This window comes from Petromyzon marinus (assembly GCF_048934315.1).
Source record: "Petromyzon marinus isolate PM22_M1 ecotype Great Lakes invasive population chromosome 80 unlocalized genomic scaffold, UKy_Petmar_22M1.pri1.0 chr80_unloc.5, whole genome shotgun sequence".
NCBI classification, from domain to species: domain Eukaryota; kingdom Metazoa; phylum Chordata; class Hyperoartia; order Petromyzontiformes; family Petromyzontidae; genus Petromyzon; species Petromyzon marinus.
Window position 1 is genome coordinate 196,456 of NW_027422633.1, and position 18,850 is coordinate 215,305.

Sequence of the window (18,850 nt, forward strand, 5' to 3'; positions counted from 1 at the left end):
TACTACTACCCACTACTACTACCACTACAACTACTACTACTATCACAACTACTACAACTACTACTACCACTACTACTACTACTACCACTACTACCACTACTACTACTACAACTACTACTACCACTACTACTACTACCACCACTACTACCACTGCTACTACCACTACTACCACTACTACTACCACTACTACTACCACTACTACCACTACCACTACTGTCTACTACCACTACTACTACCACTACTACTACCACTACTACTGCTACGACTACTACCACCACTACTACCACTACTACTACTACCACTACTACTCCCACTGCTACTACCGCTACTACCACTACTACTGCTACGACTACTACCACCACTACTACCACCACTACTACCACTACTACTACCACTACTACTACCACTGCTACTACTACTACCACTACCACTACCACCACTACTACTACCACTACTACTACCACTACTACTACCACTACTACTACCACTGCTACTACTACCACTACTACTACCACCACTACTACTACTACCACTGCTACTACTACCACTACTACCACCACTACTACTACCACTACTACTACCACCACTACTACCACCACTACTACTACTACTACCACTGCTACTACTACCACTACTACTACCACCACTACTACCACTACTACTACCACTACTACTACCGCTACTACTACTACTACCACCACTACTACTACCACTACTACCACTACTACCACTACTACTACCACTGCTACTACTACCACTACTACTACCACTACTACTACCACTGCCTACTACTACCGCTTCTACCACAACTACTACCACTACTACTACCACTACTACTACTACCACTACTACTACCATTACAACTACTACTACTATCACAACTACTACAACTACTACTACCACTACTACTACCACCACTACTACCACTGCTACTACCACTACTACCACAACTACTACCACTACTACTACTACCACCACTACTTCCACTACTACTACCACTACTACTACTACCACTACTACTACTACCACTACTACTACCACTGCTACTACTACTACCACTACTACTACTACCACTACTACCACTACACTACTACACTACTACAACTACTACTACAACTACTACTACCACTACTACCACCACTACTACTACTACTACCACTACTACTACTACCACTACTACTACCACTACTACTACTACCACTACTACTACTACCACTGCTACTACTACTACCACTGCTACTACTACCACCACTACTACTACTACCACTACTACTACCACTACAACTACTACTACTACCACAACTACTACAACTACTACTACCACTACTACTACCACTACTACCACAACACTACTACACTACTACAACTACTACTACCACAACTACTACAACTACTACTACCACAACTACTACCACTACTACTACCACTACTACTACCACTACTACTACTACCACTGCTACTACAACTACTACTACACTACTACCACTACCACAACTACTACCACTCCAACTCACTCCTACTACCACTGCTACTACCACTACTATTACCACTACTACCACTACCACTACACTACTACACTACTACTACACTACCACTACTACTACTACTACCACAACTACTACCACTACTACTACCACAACTACTACAACTACTACCACTACTACTACCACAACTACTACCACTACTACTACACTACCACTACTACCACTACTACTACCACTACTACAACTACCACTACTACTACTACCACTACTACTACCACTACACTACTACAACTACCACTACACTAATACAACTACCACTACTACTACTACCACTACTACTACCACTACACTACTACAACTACTACCACCACTACTACTACCACAACTACTACCACTACTACACTACCACTACTATACTACTACTACCACTACCACAACTACCACTACTACTACCACAACTACTACCACTACTACTACCACTACTACCACCACCACTACCACTACACTACTACACTACTACTACCACTACCACAACTACCACTACTACTACCACAACTACTACCACTACTACTACCACTACTACTACCACTACTACCACTACCACTACTACCACTACTACTACCACTCCTACTACCACTGCTACTACCAAAACTACACTACTACTACTACCACTACTACTACCACTGCTACTACCACAACTACCACTACCACTACTACCACAACTACCACTACTACCACTACTACTACCACTCCTACTACCACTGCTACTACCACAACTACCACTACCACTACTACCACTACTACTACCACTACTACTACCACTACTACTACCACTACTACCACTATTACCAATACTACTACCACTACAACACTACTACCACTACTACCACCACTACCACTACTACCATACTACTACCACTACTACACTACTACCACCACTACCACTACTACCACTACTACTACCACTACTACTACCACTACTACTACCACTACTACTACCACTACTACTACTATCACTACCACTACTACCACTACTACTACCACTACTACCACCACCACTACCACTACTACCACTACTACTACTACCACTACTACACTACCACCACTACTACACTACTACCACAACTACTACCACAACTACTACCACTGCTACTACTACCACTGCCACCACTACCACAACTACTACCACTGCTACTACTACCACTGCCACTACTACCACTACCACTACTACTACTACTACTACTACCACTACTACTACTACCACTACTTCACTACCACTACTACCACCACTACTACCACTACTACCACAACTACCACTACTACTACTACACTACCACTACCACCACTGCCACTACTACTACTACCACCACTACTACCACTACTACTAGTACCACTACTACTACCACTACTACCACTACCACAACTACTACACTACCACTACCACCACTACCACCACCACTACTACCACTACTACCACCACCACTACTACCACTACTACCAGTACCACAACTACTACCACTACTACACTACTATTACCACTACTACCACTACTACTACACTACTAGTACCACTACTACTACCACTACTACCACTACTACTACCACTACTACCACCACTACTACTACTACCACCACTACCACCACCACTACTACCACCACTACCACCACCACTTCTACCACCACCACACCACCACTACTACCACCACTACTACCACCACCACTACCACCACTACTACCTACTACCACTACTACCACTACCACACTACCACTACTACCACCACTACTACCACTACTACCACTACTAGTACTAGTACTACTACTACACTACTACCACCACTACTACACTACCACTACTACCACTACCACCACTACCACCACTACTACCACTACTACTACCACTACTACTACTACACTACTACTACTACCACTACTACTACTACACTACCACCACACTACACTACTACTACCACTACTACTACACTACTACCACCACTACTACACTACCACTACTACTACTACCACCACTACAACACTACTACCACTACTACCACCACTACCACTACTACCAATACTACTACCACTACTACAACTACTACCACCACTACTACTACTCCAACTACTACTACCACTACTACTACCACTACTTACTACCACTACTACTACCACTACTACTACTATCACTACCACTACTACCACTACACTACCACTACTACCACCACCACTACCACTACTAACCACTACTACTACTACCACTACTACACTACCACCATACTACCACTACTACCACAACTACTACCACAACTACTACCACTGCTACTACTACCACTGCCACCACTACCACAACTACTACCACTGCTACTACTACCACTGCCACTACTACCACTACCACTACTACTACACTACTACTACCACCACTACTACTACTACACTACTTCACTACCACTACTACCACCACTACTACCACTACTACCACAACTACCACTACTACTACTACACTACCACTACCACCACTGCCACTACTACTACTACCACCACTACTACCACTACTACTAGTACCACTACTACTACCACTACTACCACTACCACAACTACTACACTACCACTACCACCACTACCACCACCACTACTACCACTACTACCACCACCACTACTACCACTACTACCAGTACCACAACTACTACCACTACTACACTACTAGTACCACTACTACCACTACTACTACACTACTATTACCACTACTATTCCACTACTACCACTACTACTACCACTACTACCACCACTACTACTACTACCACCACTACCACCACCACTACTACCACCACTACCACCACCACTTCTACCACCACCACTACCACCACCACTACTACCACCACTACTACCACCACCACTACCACCACCACCACTACTACCACCACTACCACCACCACTTCTACCACCACCACTACCACCACCACTACCACCACCACTACTACCACCACCACTACCACCACTACTACTACTACCACTACTACCACTACCACCACTACCACTACTACCACCACTACTACCACTACTACCACTACTAGTACTATACTACTACTACACTACTACCACCACTACTACACTACCACTACTACCACTACCACCACTACCACCACTACTACCACTACTACTACCACTACTACTACTACACTACTACTACTACCACTACTACTACTACACTACCACCACTACTACACTACTACTACCACTACTACTACACTACTACCACCACTACTACACTACCACTACTACTACTACCACCACTACCACTACTACCACTACTACTAGTACTACTACCACTACTACTACTACCACTACTACTACACTACCACTGCCACCACCACTACTACCACCACCACTACTACCACTACTACTAGTACAACTACTACTACCACTACTACTGCACTACCACTACTACCACTACTACTACCACCACCACTACTACCACTACTACCACCACTACTACTACCACCACTACTACTACCACCACCACTACCACCACCACAACTACCACTACTACCACCACCACTACCACTACTAGTACTACTACCACCACCACTACCACTACTAGTACTACTACCACCACTACCACCACCACCACTGCCACCACTGCTACCACCACTACCACTACTACCACTAGTACTAGTACCACTACCACTACCACTACTACCACCGCCACCACTACCACCGCCACCACTGCAGTCTGCGGCTACTCACGACATGAGTGATTGCTCCTCCAGTCCAGGCACAGCCCCTGGGCTGTGCATGCCGCGGCGTAGGTGGACAGCGCCTGGCACGGCCGCTCACGGTAGCGCCAGTCGCGGCCACAGCTCGCAAAACAACGCCGGAGGGACCTGCAGCAGGAGCAGCAGTAGTATGAGTGGTAGTGGTAGTAAGTAGCAGTAGCAGCAGTAGTAGTAGTAGCAGTAATAGCAGTAGCAGCAGTAGTAGTAGCAGTAGTGGTAGTAGCAGCAGTAGTAGCAGTAGTAGTAGCAGTAGTAGTAGTGGTAGTAGCAGCAGTAGTAGTAGCAGTAGTAGTAGCAGCAGTAGTAGTGGTAGTAGCAGCAGCAACAGCAGTAATAGTAGTAGCAGTAGTAGTAGCAGCAGTAGTAGTAGGAGTAGCAGTAGTAGCAGCAGTAGTAGTAGTAGCAGCAGTAGTAGTAGTAGCAGCAGTAGTAGTAGTAGTAGCAGTAGTAGTAGCAGTAGTAGTAGTAGCAGCAGTAGTAGCAGCAGTAGTAGTAGCAGTAGTAGTAGCAGTAGTAGTAGCAGTAGTAGTAAGAGTGGTAGTAGTAGTAGTAGCAGTAGTACGAGTGGTAGTAGTAGTAGTATGAGTGGTAGTAGTACTAGTAGAAGCAGCTGTAGTAAGAGTGGTAGTAGTAGTAGCAGTAGTAGTATGAATAGTAGTAGTACTAGTAGCAGCAGTAGTACGAGTGGTAGTAGTAGTATCGTCAGCAGCAGTAGTAGCAGCAGCAGTAGTAGCAGCAGTAGTAAGAGTGGTAGTAGTAGTAGCAGTAGTAGTATGAGTGGTAGTAGTAGTAGCAGTAGTAGTATGAGTAGTAGTAGTAGTAGCAGTAGTAGTATGAGTGGTAGTAGTAGTAGCAGTAGTAGTATGAGTAGTAGTAGTACTAGTAGCAGCAGTAGTATGAGTGGTAGTAGTAGTAGCAGCAGTAGTATGAGTGTTAGTAGTCGTAGTAGCAGCAGTAGGACGAGTGGTAGTAGTAGTAGTAAGAGTGGTAGTAGCAGCAGTAGTATGAGTGGTAGTAGTAGTAGTAGCAGCAATAGTATGAGTGGTAGTAGTAGTAGTAGCAGCAGTAGAATGAGTGGTAGTGGTAGTAGCCGCAGTAGTAGCAGTAGTTAGAGTGGTAGTAGTAGTAGCAGCAGTAGTATGAGTGGTAGTAGTAGTAGTAGTATGAGTAGTACTAGTAGTACTAGTAGCAGCAGTAGTACGAGTGGTAGTAGTAATAGTATGAGTAGTACTAGTAGTAGCAGCAGTAGTACGGGTGGTAGTAGTAGCAGCAGTAGTATGAGTGGTAGTAGTAGCAGTAGTATGAGTGGTAGTAGTAGTATGAGTGGTAGTAGTAGTAGCAGCAGTAGTACGAGTGGTAGTAGTAGTAGCAGCAACAGTAGTATGAGTAGTAGTAGCAGCAGTAGTATGAGTGGTAGTAGTAGTAGCAGCAGTAGTATGAGTGGTAGTAACAGCAGTAGTATGAGTAGTAGCAGCAGCAGTAGTATGAGTAGTAGTAGCAGCAGTAGTATGAGTGGTAGTAACAGCAGCCATAACATCATCATTCCCTCCATCACCACCATCATCACCTCCATCACCTGTACCACCACCACCTCCACAACCACCGCCATTTCCTCCACCAGCACCATCACCTCCACCACCACCACCACCTCCACCATAACCTCCACCATCACCACCACCACATCACCACCACCACCACCACCACACTCACCACCATCACCACCATCACCACCACCAGCATCACCACCATCACAACCACCACCACCACCATCACCACCACCATCACCACCACGCCAATCACCACCACCAGCACCACCACCACCAGCACCACCACCACCATCACCACCACCACCATCACCACCATCACCATCACCACCACCATCACCACCATCACCACCACCACCATCACCACCACCACCACCACCACCACCATCACCACCACCACCACCATCACCACCACCACCACCATCACCACCACCACCACCACCATCACCACCACCACCACCATCACCACCACCACCATCACCACCACCACCACCACCATCACCACCACCACCACCATCACCACCACCACCACCACCATCACCACCACCATCACCACCACCACCATCACCACCATCACCACCACCACCACCAGCACCACCACCACCACCATCACCACCATCACCACCACCATCACCACCACCACCATCACCACCACCACCATCACCACCACCATCACCACCATCACCACCATCACCACCACCACCAGCACCACCTTCTGGTGACACTCTGTCCACGGAGCGCCGTTCAGCAGCACGTAGCATGGAGCACAGCCTCCTCCTGCACAGCTCTCGTTCCGACGCCGCTCCACCAGCAACTCCTCGTCCACCTCCTCGTCGTCCACCTCGTCCACCTCCTCCACGTCCACCTCCTCCTCGCCCACCTCCTCCTCGCCGGCTCGCAGCCCCCAGCTCTGCAGGAAGCGCTGGGGGTCCTCGCCGACACCCAACACCGAGCCATCGGGCAACGTGAAATCATCGCTGGGGTCCCCGTTGCAGCATCCTGGCGTGTGGGGGGGCACGGGGGTGGGGGGCACCGGGGGGGGCACGGGAGGGGGGGCACGGGGGGGGCACGGGGGGAGGGGCCACGAGAAATCGTGACCCTGAACGCGCTAATGCACGTGACCCAAAACGCCTTCGGAACGAGTATGCAGAGACGCGTTGTGTCGTCAAACCTGCCACCACCCGACACCGGCAGTCAGTCACGGGGTTTGTGTCACGCGCCACGCAGGGAGGTTAGGAGGAGGCCTTGAACGGGATTGTTGAGAAGGACCACTGACTCACCCACTGACTCACTCACCCACTCACCCACTCACCCACTCACCCACTCACTCACTCACCCACCCACTCACTCACTCACTCGCTCACTCACCCACTCACTCACCCACTCACTCACCCACCCACTCACTCACTCACCCACTCACTCACTCACCCACCCACTCACTCACTCACTCGCTCACTCACCCACTCACTCACCCACTCACTCACTCACCCACTCACCCACTCACTCACTCACCCACTCACCCACCCACCCACTCACCTACCCACTGACTCACCCACCCACTGACTCACACACCCACTCACTCACCCACCCACCCACCCACCCCCCACCCACCCCCCCCACCCACCCCCCCCCCCCCCCCCCCACTCACCACACACCCCCACGCTCTGATGCCTTGCACTGGGCTCTGTGAACTGGAGCGTAGCCACTCCACTGCTATGGGCCCACTGGAGCAGGAGGCCACCAGGCGTCACCACGTGGTACATGTGGCCCGTGTCCACCAACGTGATGCCTTCACTCCTCGTCCAAGCCCCATCCACGGTGAGGTGTGACATCTCTACCTGGGGTGGTGGTGGTGGGAGAGACAGAGAGACACACAGAGAGAGACACACAGAGAGACACACAGAGAGAGACACACAGAGACACACAGAGAGACAGAGAGACACAGAGAGAGACAGAGACACACAGAGAGAGAGAGTCGTCACCACGTGGTACATGTGGCCCGTATCCACCAACGTGATGCCTCCACTCCTCGTCCAAGCCCCATCCACGGTGAGATGTGACATCTCTACCTGGGGTGGTGGTGGTGGTGGTGGGAGAGACAGAGACACACACAGAGACACACAGAGAGACAGAGACACACAGAGACACACAGAGAGACAGAGACACACAGAGAGAGACAGAGAGACACACAGAGAGACACAGAGAGACAGAGAGAGACACACAGAGAGAGAGTTGTCACCACGTGGTACATGTGGCCCGTGTCCACCAACGTGATGCCTTCACTCCTCGTCCAAGCCCCATCCACGGTGAGGTGTGACATCTCTACCTGGGGTGGTGGTGGTGGTGGTGGTGGGAGAGACAGAGACAGAGAGAGACACAGAGAGAGAGACACACAGAGAGAGACACACAGAGACAGAGAGAGACACACAGAGAGACAGAGAGACACAGAGAGAGACAGAGACACACAGAGAGAGAGAGTTGTCACCACGTGGTACATGTGGCCCGTGTCCACCAACGTGATGCCTTCACTCCTCGTCCAAGCCCCATCCACGGTGAGGTGTGACATCTCTACCTGGGGTGGTGGTGGTGGTGGTGGGAGAGACAGAGACACACACAGAGACACACAGAGAGACAGAGACACACAGAGACACACAGAGAGACAGAGACACACAGAGAGAGACAGATAGACACACAGAGAGACACAGAGAGACAGAGAGAGACACACAGAGAGAGAGAGTTGTCACCACGTGGTACATGTGGCCCGTGTCCACCAACGTGATGCCTTCACTCCTCGTCCAAGCCCCATCCACGGTGAGATGTGACATCTCTACCTGGGGTGGTGGTGGTGGTCGTGGTGGTGGTGGGAGAGACAGAGACAGAGAGAGAGACAGAGAGAGAGACACACAGAGAGAGACACACAGAGAGAGACACACAGAGAGACACACAGAGAGAGACACACACAGAGAGACACAGAGAGACACAGAGAGACACACAGAGAGAGAGTTGTCACCACGTGGTACATGTGGCCCGTGTCCACCAACGTGATGCCTCCAGTCCTCGTCCAGGCCCCATCCACGGTGAGATGTGACATCTCTACCTGGGGTGGTGGTGGTGGTGGTGGTGGGAGAGACAGAGAGACACACAGAGAGACAGAGAGAGACAGAGAGAGACAGAGACACACAGAGAGAGAGAGAGAGTTGTCACCACGTGGTACATGTGGCCCGTGTCCACCAACGTGATGCCTTCACTCCTCGTCCAGGCCCCATGCACGGTGAGATGTGACATCTCTACCTGGGGTGGTGGTGGTGGTGGTGGTGGGAGAGACAGAGACAGAGAGACACACAGAGAGAGACACACACAGACAGAGAGAGACAGAGAGACACAGAGAGAGAGAGAGACAGAGAGACAGAGACACACAGAGACAGAGAGTCAGAGAGAGACAGAGAGACACACAGAGAGAGACAGAGAGACACACACAGAGAGAGACAGAGAGAGACAGAGAGACACAGAAAGAGACAGAGAGAGAGACAGAGACACACAGAGAGAGACAGAGAGAGACAGAGAGATGGACAAGCATGCACACGTGCATACTACAAAGAAAGTTCCCTGTATAGCCTCAAGAGCAAATGCACACCCATACTCAGTCACACCCACCCACTCACCCACTCACCCACCCACACAACCACCCACCCACTCACCCACCCACACACTCACCCACCCACACACTCACGCACCCATTCACCCACCCACTCACTCATCCACTCACCCACCCACCCACCCACTCACTCATCCACTCACCCACTCACTCACTCACTCACCCACTCACCCACCCACTCACTCATCCACTCACCCACTCACTCACTCACTCACCCACTCACCCACTCATCCACTCACCCACTCGCCCACCCACCCACTCACTCACCCACTCACTAACCCACCCACCCACTCACCCACTCACTCACTCACCCACCCACTCACTCACTCACCCACTCACCCACTCACCCAATCGCCCACCCACTCACTCACTCACCCACCCACTCACTCTCTCACTCACCCACTCACTTCTCACTCTCTCACTCACTCACTCTCTCACTCACTCACTCACCCACTCACTAACCCACCCACCCACTCACCCACTCACCCACCCACTCACCGACCCACTCACTCACCCACCCACCCACTCACTCACTCACCCACCCACTCACCCACTCACCCACCCACCCACTCACCCACTCACTAACCCACCCACCCACTCACCCACCCACACACTCACCCACCCACCCACTGACTCACCCACCCACCCACTCACCCACTCACACACCCACCCACCCACTCACCCTGCGGTTCACGTGGTCTATGAAGAGGTGTTGTTGACCAGACGTCACGTTCACGCTCACCAGGCACAGGCTGGCCGGCCTGGACAGAGCCTGCAACACAGGGCCCAATGTTAAAGTCTACCCCATAGGGCCCAATGTTAAAGTCTCACCCACAGGGCCCAATGTTAAAGTCTCACCCATAGGGTCCAATGTTAAAGTCTCACCCATAGGGCCCAATGTTAAAGTCTCCCCCATAGGGCCCAATGTTAGAGTCTCACCCATAGGACCCAATGTTAAAGTCTCACCCATAGGGCCGAATGTTAAAGTCTCACCCATAGGGCCCAATGTGAGAGTCTCACCCATAGGGCCCAATGTTAAAGTCTCCCCCATAGGGCCCAATGTTAATTTATCCCCCATAGGGTCCAATGTTAAAGTCTCACCCATAGGGCCCAATGTTAAAGTCTCACCCATAGGGCCCAATGTTAAAGTCTCACCCATAGGGCCCAATGTTAAAGTCTCACCCATAGGACCCAATGTCAAAGTCTCACCCATAGGGCCCAATGTTAAAGTCTCACCCATAGGGCCCAATGTCAAAGTCTCACCCATAGGGCCCAATGTCAAAGTCTCACCCATAGGGCCCAATGTTAATTTATCTCCCATAGGGCCCAATGTTAGAGTCTCACCCATAGGACCCAATGTTAAAGTCTCACCCATAGGGCCCAATGTGAGAGTCTCACCCATAGGGCCCAATGTTAAAGTCTCACCCATAGGGTCCAATGTTAAAGTCTCACCCATAGGGTCCAATGTTAAAGGCTCCCCCACAGGGCCCAATGTTAAAGTCTCACCCATAGGGCCCAATGTTAAAGTCTCACCCATAGGGCCCAATGTTAAAGTCTCCCCCATAGGGGCCAATGTTAAAGTCTCCCCCATAGGGCCCAATGTTAAAGTCTCACCCATAGGGTCCAATGTTAAAGTCTCACCCATAGGGCCCAATGTTAAAGTCTCCCCCATAGGGCCCAATGTTAAAGTCTCACCCATAGGGTCCAATGTTAAAGTCTCACCCATAGGGTCCAATGTTAAAGTCTCACCCATAGGGTCCAATGTTAAAGTCTCCCCCATAGGGCCCAATGTTAAAGTCTCACCCATAGGGTCCAATGTTAAAGTCTCACCCATAGGGTCCAATGTTAAAGTCTCCCCCACAGGGCCCAATGTTAAAGTCTCACCCATAGGACCAGTGGTGAGTGTGGACAGCTGCTCACCACACCGTACACAGAGTCTCGCCCCACCACACTCAGTGTGTAGGCCACCCTCACCACCCTCACTCACCAGTGGTGAGTGTGGACAACTGCTCACCCCCCTCACCACCCTCACCACCCTCACCACCCCCACTCACCAGTGGTGAGTGTGGACAGCTGCTCACCACACCATACACAGAGTCTCGCCCCACCACGCTCAGTGTGTAGGCCACCCTCACCACCCCCACTCACCAGTGGTGAGTGTGGACAACTGCTCACCACACCGTACACAGAGTCTCGCCCCACCACACTCAGTGTGTAGGCCACCCTCACCACCCACACTCACCAGTGGTGAGTGTGGACAGCTGCTCACCACACCATACACAGAGTCTCGCCCCACCACGCTCAGTGTGTAGGCCACCCTCACCACCCCCACTCACCAGTGGTGAGTGTGGACAGCTGCTCACCACACCGTACACCGAGTCTCGCCCCACCACGCTCAGTGTGTAGGCTCCACTCACCACCCTCACCACCCTCACCACCACCCCCACTCACCAGTGGTGAGTGTGGACAGCTGCTCACCACACCATACACCGAGTCTCGCCCCACCACGCTCAGTGTGTAGGCCACCCTCACCACCCTCACCACCCTCACCACCCCCACTCACCAGTGGTGAGTGTGGACAGCTGCTCACCACACCGTACACCGAGTCTCGCCCCACCACGCTCAGTGTGTAGGCCACCCTCACCACCACCCCCACTCACCAGTGGTGAGTGTGGACAGCTGCTCACCACACCATACACCGAGTCTCGCCCCACCACGCTCAGTGTGTAGGCCACCCTCACCACCCTCACCACCCTCACCACCCCCACTCACCAGTGGTGAGTGTGGACAGCTGCTCACCACACCGTACACCGAGTCTCGCCCCACCACGCTCAGTGTGTAGGCCACCCTCACCACCACCCCCACTCACCAGTGGTGAGTGTGGACAGCTGCTCACCACACCATACACCGAGTCTCGCCCCACCACACTCAGTGTGTAGGCCACCCTCACCACCACCCCCACTCACCAGTGGTGAGTGTGGACAGCTGCTCACCACACCATACACCGAGTCTCGCCCCACCACGCTCAGTGTGTAGGCCACCCTCACCACCCTCACCACCCCCACTCACCAGTGGTGAGTGTGGACAGCTGCTCACCACACCATACACAGAGTCTCGCCCCACCACGCTCAGTGTGTAGGCCACCCTCACCACCCTCACCACCCTCACCACCCCCACTCACCAGTGGTGAGTGTGGACAGCTGCTCACCACACCATACACAGAGTCTCGCCCCACCACGCTCAGTGTGTAGGCCACCCTCACCACCCCCACTCACCAGTGGTGAGTGAGGACAGCTGCTCACCACACCATACACAGAGTCTCGCCCCACCACGCTCAGTGTGTAGGCTACCCTCACCACCCTCACCACCCTCACCACCACCCCCACTCACCAGTGGTGAGTGTGGACAGCTGCTCACCACACCATACACAGAGTCTCGCCCCACCACGCTCAGTGTGTAGGCTCCCCTCACCACCCTCACCACCCTCACCACCCCCACTCACCAGTGGTGAGTGTGGACAGCTGCTCACCACACTCACCACCCTCACCACCACCCCCACTCACCAGTGGTGAGTGTGGACAGCTGCTCACCACACCATACACAGAGTCTCGCCCCACCACGCTCAGTGTGTAGGCTCCCCTCACCACCCTCACCACCCTCACCACCCCCACTCACCAGTGGTGAGTGTGGACAGCTGCTCACCCCCCTCACCACACTCACCACCCTCACCACCACCCCCACTCACCAGTGGTGAGTGTGGACAGCTGCTCACCACACCGTACACAGAGTCTCGCCCCACCACGCTCAGTGTGTAGGCCACCCTCACCACCACCCCCACTCACCAGTGGTGAGTGTGGACAGCTGCTCACCACACCGTACACCGAGTCTCGCCCCACCACGCTCAGTGTGTAGGCCACCCTCACCACCACCCCCACTCACCAGTGGTGAGTGTGGACAGCTGCTCACCACACCGTACACCGAGTCTCGCCCCACCACGCTCAGTGTGTAGGCCACCCTCACCACCCTCACCACCCTCACCACCCTCACCACCCTCACCACCACCCCCACTCACCAGTGGTGAGTGTGGACAGCTGCTCACCACACCGTACACAGAGTCTCGCCCCACCACGCTCAGTGTGTAGGCCACCCTCACCACCCTCACTCACCAGTGGTGAGTGTGGACAGCTGCTCACCACACCGTACACAGAGTCTCGCCCCACCACGCTCAGTGTGTAGGCCACCCTCACCACCCCCACTCACCAGTGGTGAGTGTGGACAGCTGCTCACCACACCGTACACAGAGTCTCGCCCCACCACGCTCAGTGTGTAGGCCACCCTCACCACCCTCACCACCCTCACCACCCTCACCACCCACTCACCAGTGGTGAGTGTGGACAGCTGCTCACCACACCATACACCGAGTCTCGCCCCACCACGCTCAGTGTGTAGGCCACCCTCACCACCCTCACCACCCCCACTCACCAGTGGTGAGTGTGGACAGCTGCTCACCACACCATACACAGAGTCTCGCCCCACCACGCTCAGTGTGTAGGCCACCCTCACCACCACCCTACACTCACCAGTGGTGAGTGTGGACACCTGCTCACCACACCGTACACAGAGTCTCGCCCCACCACGCTCAGTGTGTAGGCCACCCTCACCACCCTCACCACCACCCACACTCACCAGTGGTGAGTGTGGACAGCTGCTCACCACACCGTACACCGAGTCTCGCCCCACCACGCTCAGTGTGTAGGCCACCCTCACCACCCTCACCACCCCCACTCACCAGTGGTGAGTGTGGACAGCTGCTCACCACACCATACACCGAGTCTCGCCCCACCACGCTCAGTGTGTAGGCCACCCTCACCACCCTCACCACCCTCACCACCCCCACTCACCAGTGGTGAGTGTGGACAGCTGCTCACCACACCATACACCGAGTCTCGCCCCACCACGCTCAGTGTGTAGGCCACCCTCACCACCCCCACTCACCAGTGGTGAGTGTGGACAGCTGCTCACCACCCCGTACACAGAGTCTCGCCCCACCACACTCAGTGTGTAGGCCACCCTCACCACCCTCACCACCCTCACCACCCCCACTCACCAGTGGTGAGTGTGGACAGCTGCTCACCACACCATACACAGAGTCTCGCCCCACCACGCTCAGTGTGTAGGCTCCCCCCACCACCCTCACCACCCTCACCACCCTCACCACCCCCACTCACCAGTGGTGAGTGTGGACAGCTGCTCACCACACCGTACACAGAGTCTCGCCCCACCACGCTCAGTGTGTAGGCCACCCTCACCACCACCCCCACTCACCAGTGGTGAGTGTGGACACCTGCTCACCACACCATACACCGAGTCTCGCCCCACCACGCTCAGTGTGTAGGCCACCCTCACCACCCTCACCACCCTCACCACCCACACTCACCAGTGGTGAGTGTGGACACCTGCTCACCACACCATACACCGAGTCTCGCCCCACCACGCTCAGTGTGTAGGCCACCCTCACCACCCTCACCACCCTCACCACCCTCACCACCACCCCCACTCACCAGTGGTGAGTGTGGACAGCTGCTCACCACACCATACACCGAGTCTCGCCCCACCACGCTCAGTGTGTAGGCCACCCTCACCACCCCCACTCACCAGTGGTGAGTGTGGACAGCTGCTCACCACACCATACACAGAGTCTCGCCCCACCACGCTCAGTGTGTAGGCTCCCCTCACCACCCTCACCCACACTCACCAGTGGTGAGTGTGGACACCTGCTCACCACACCATACACAGAGTCTCGCCCCACCACACTCAGTGTGTAGGCTCCCGGCTTCACCATCGCCACCGCCTGCCCATCGAACGTCACCACGTGGAGCTCCGGGAACAGGGAGCAGCGGCCTGGGGGGAGGGGGGGAGGGAGGGGGGAAGGAGGGGGGGGGGTGAGCTGTGTGTAGCTGAGGGTAGTGCAGCTGTGTATAGCAGCTGTGTATAGCAGCTGCTATACACAGCTGCTATACACAGCTGCTATACACAGCTGCTATACACAGCTGCTATACACAGCTGCTATACACAGCTGCTATACACAGCTGCTATACACAGCTGCTATACACAGCTGCTATACACAGCTGCTATACACAGCTGCTATACACAGCTGCTATACACAGCTGCACACAGCTGTGTATAGCAGCCTTGTGCAGCTGTGTATAGCAGCTGCTATACACAGCTGCTATACACAGCTGCTATACACAGCTGCACACAGCTGTGTATAGCAGCCTTGTGCAGCTGTGTATAGCAGCTGCTATACACAGCTGCTATACACAGCTGCTATACACAGCTGCACACAGCTGTGTATAGCAGCCTTGTGCAGCTGTGTATAGCAGCTGCTATACACAGCTGCACACAGCTGTGTATAGCAGCTGTGTGCAGCTGTGTGTTGCTGTGTATAGCAGCTGTGTGCAGCTGTGTATAGCAGCTGTGTGTAGCAGCTGTGTGTAGCAGCTGTGTATATCAGCTGTGTATATCAGCTGTGTATATCAGCTGTGTATAGCAGCTGTGTATAGCAGCTGTGTATATCAGCTGTGTATATCAGCTGTGTATAGCAGCTGTGTATAGCAGCTGTGTATAGCAGCTGTGTGTAGCAGCTGCTATACACAGCTGCTATACACAGCTGCACACAGCTGTGTATAGCAGCCTTGTGCAGCTGTGTATAGCAGCTGCTATACACAGCTGCTATACACAGCTGTGTATAGCAGCTGTGTGCAGCTGTGTGTTGCTGTGTATAGCAGCTGTGTGCAGCTGTGTATAGCAGCTGTGTGTAGCAGCTGTGTGTAGCAGCTGTGTATAGCAGCTGTGTATAGCTGCTGTGTATGGCAGCTGTGTGTAGCAGCTGTGTATATCAGCTGTGTATAGCAGCTGTGTATATCAGCTGTGTATATCAGCTGTGTATATCAGCTGTGTATAGCAGCTGTGTATAGCAGCTGTGTATAGCAGCTGTGTGTAGCAGCTGTGTATAGTAGCTATGTGTAGCTGTGTATAGCAGCTGTGTATAGCAGCTGTGTGTAGCAGCTATGTGTAGCTGTGTATAGCAGCTGTGTATAGCAGCTGTGTGTAGCAGCTGTGTATAGCAGCTGTGTGTAGCAGCTATGTGTAGCTGTGTATAGCAGCTGTGTATAGCAGCTGTGTGTAGCAGCTGTGTATAGCAGCTGTGTGTAGCATCTGTGTATATCAGCTGTGTATAGCAGCTGTGTATAGCAGCTGTGTGTAGCATCTGTGTATATCAGCTGTGTATAGCAGCTGTGTGTAGCAGCTGTGTGTAGCAGCTGTGTGTAGCAGCTGTGTATATCAGCTGTGTATAGCAGCTGTGTGTAGCAGCTGTGTATATCAGCTGTGTGTAGCAGCTGTGTGTAGCAGCTGTGTGTAGCTGTGTGTAGCAGCTGTGTGCAGCTGTGTATAGCAGCTGTGTGCAGCTGTGTATATCAGCTGTGTATAGCAGCTGTGTGCAGCTGTGTATAGCAGCTGTGTGCAGCTGTGTGTAGCTGTGTGTGGCTGTGTATAGCAGCTGTGTGTAGCTGTGTGTGGCTGTGTATAGCAACTGTGTGTAGCTGTGTGTGGCTGTGTATAGCAGCTGTGTGTAGCTGTGTGTGGCTGTGTGTAGCAGCTGTGTGTGTGAGCTGAGTGCAGCTGTGTGTAGCAGCTGTGTATAGCAGCTGTGTGCAGCTGTGTGTAGCTGTGCATAGCAGCTGTGTGTAGCAGCTGTGTGCCGCTGTGTATAGCTGTGTATAGCAGCTGTGTGTAGCAGCTGTGTGTGCAGCTGTGTGCAGCTGTGTGTAGCAGCTGTGTGTAGCAGCTGTGTGCCGCTGTGTATAGCTGTGTATAGCAGCTTTGTGCAGCAGCTGTGTGTAGCAGCTGTGTGTGCAGCTGTGTGCAGCTGTGTGTAGCAGCTGTGTGTGCAGCTGTGTGCAGCTGTGTGTAGCAGCTGTGTGCAGCTGTGTATAGCAGCTGTGTGGTGCAGGTGTGTATAGCAGCTGTGTGCAGCTGTGTGCAGCTGTGTATAGCAGCTGTGTGCAGCTGTGTATAGCAGCTGTGTGCAGCTGTGTATAGCAGCTGGATGTAGCTGTGTATATCAGCTGTGTATAGCAGCTGTGTGCAGCTGTGTATAGCAGCTGTGTGCAGCTGTGTGTAGCTGTGTGTGGCTGTGTATAGCAGCTTTGTGTAGCTGTGTGTGGCTGTGTATAGCAGCTGTGTGTAGCTGTGTGTGGCTGTGTATAGCAGCTGTGTGTAGCTGTGTGTGGCTGTGTGTAGCAGCTGTGTGTGTGAGCTGAGTGCAGCTGTGTGTAGCAGCTGTGTATAGCAGCTGTGTGCAGCTGTGTGTAGCTGTGCATAGCAGCTGTGTGTAGCA

The 18,850-nt window shown here is 52.9% G+C and overlaps 1 protein-coding gene and 1 long non-coding RNA gene across 5 annotated transcripts in view; both read right to left on the minus strand.

Annotated features, from left to right (window-relative positions):
* Positions 1–5,227: 5,227 nt before the first annotated feature.
* LOC116937454 (uncharacterized) lies at positions 5,228–15,101 on the minus strand. 4 transcript variants are annotated; one of them, XR_012931702.1, is made up of 5 exons: positions 15,030–15,101; positions 11,132–11,221; positions 8,443–9,366; positions 7,507–7,793; positions 5,228–5,358 (listed from the first exon to the last, which is right to left on the minus strand). It is a non-coding gene; the product is annotated as an uncharacterized LOC116937454 (long non-coding RNA). The 4 variants fall into 4 exon arrangements; XR_012931703.1 differs by lacking the exon at positions 15,030–15,101 and adding an exon at positions 12,786–12,876; XR_012931701.1 differs by lacking the exon at positions 15,030–15,101 and adding an exon at positions 12,504–12,764.
* A 933-nt stretch (positions 15,102–16,034) lies between these two features.
* LOC142908377 (uncharacterized) overlaps positions 16,035–18,850 on the minus strand; it is a 65,834-nt gene continuing 63,018 nt past the window's right edge. The window contains exon 10 of the mRNA XM_076058948.1: positions 16,035–16,350. The gene's annotated coding sequence lies outside the window, so the exon portion shown is untranslated. The remainder of the gene's footprint in view (positions 16,351–18,850) is intronic.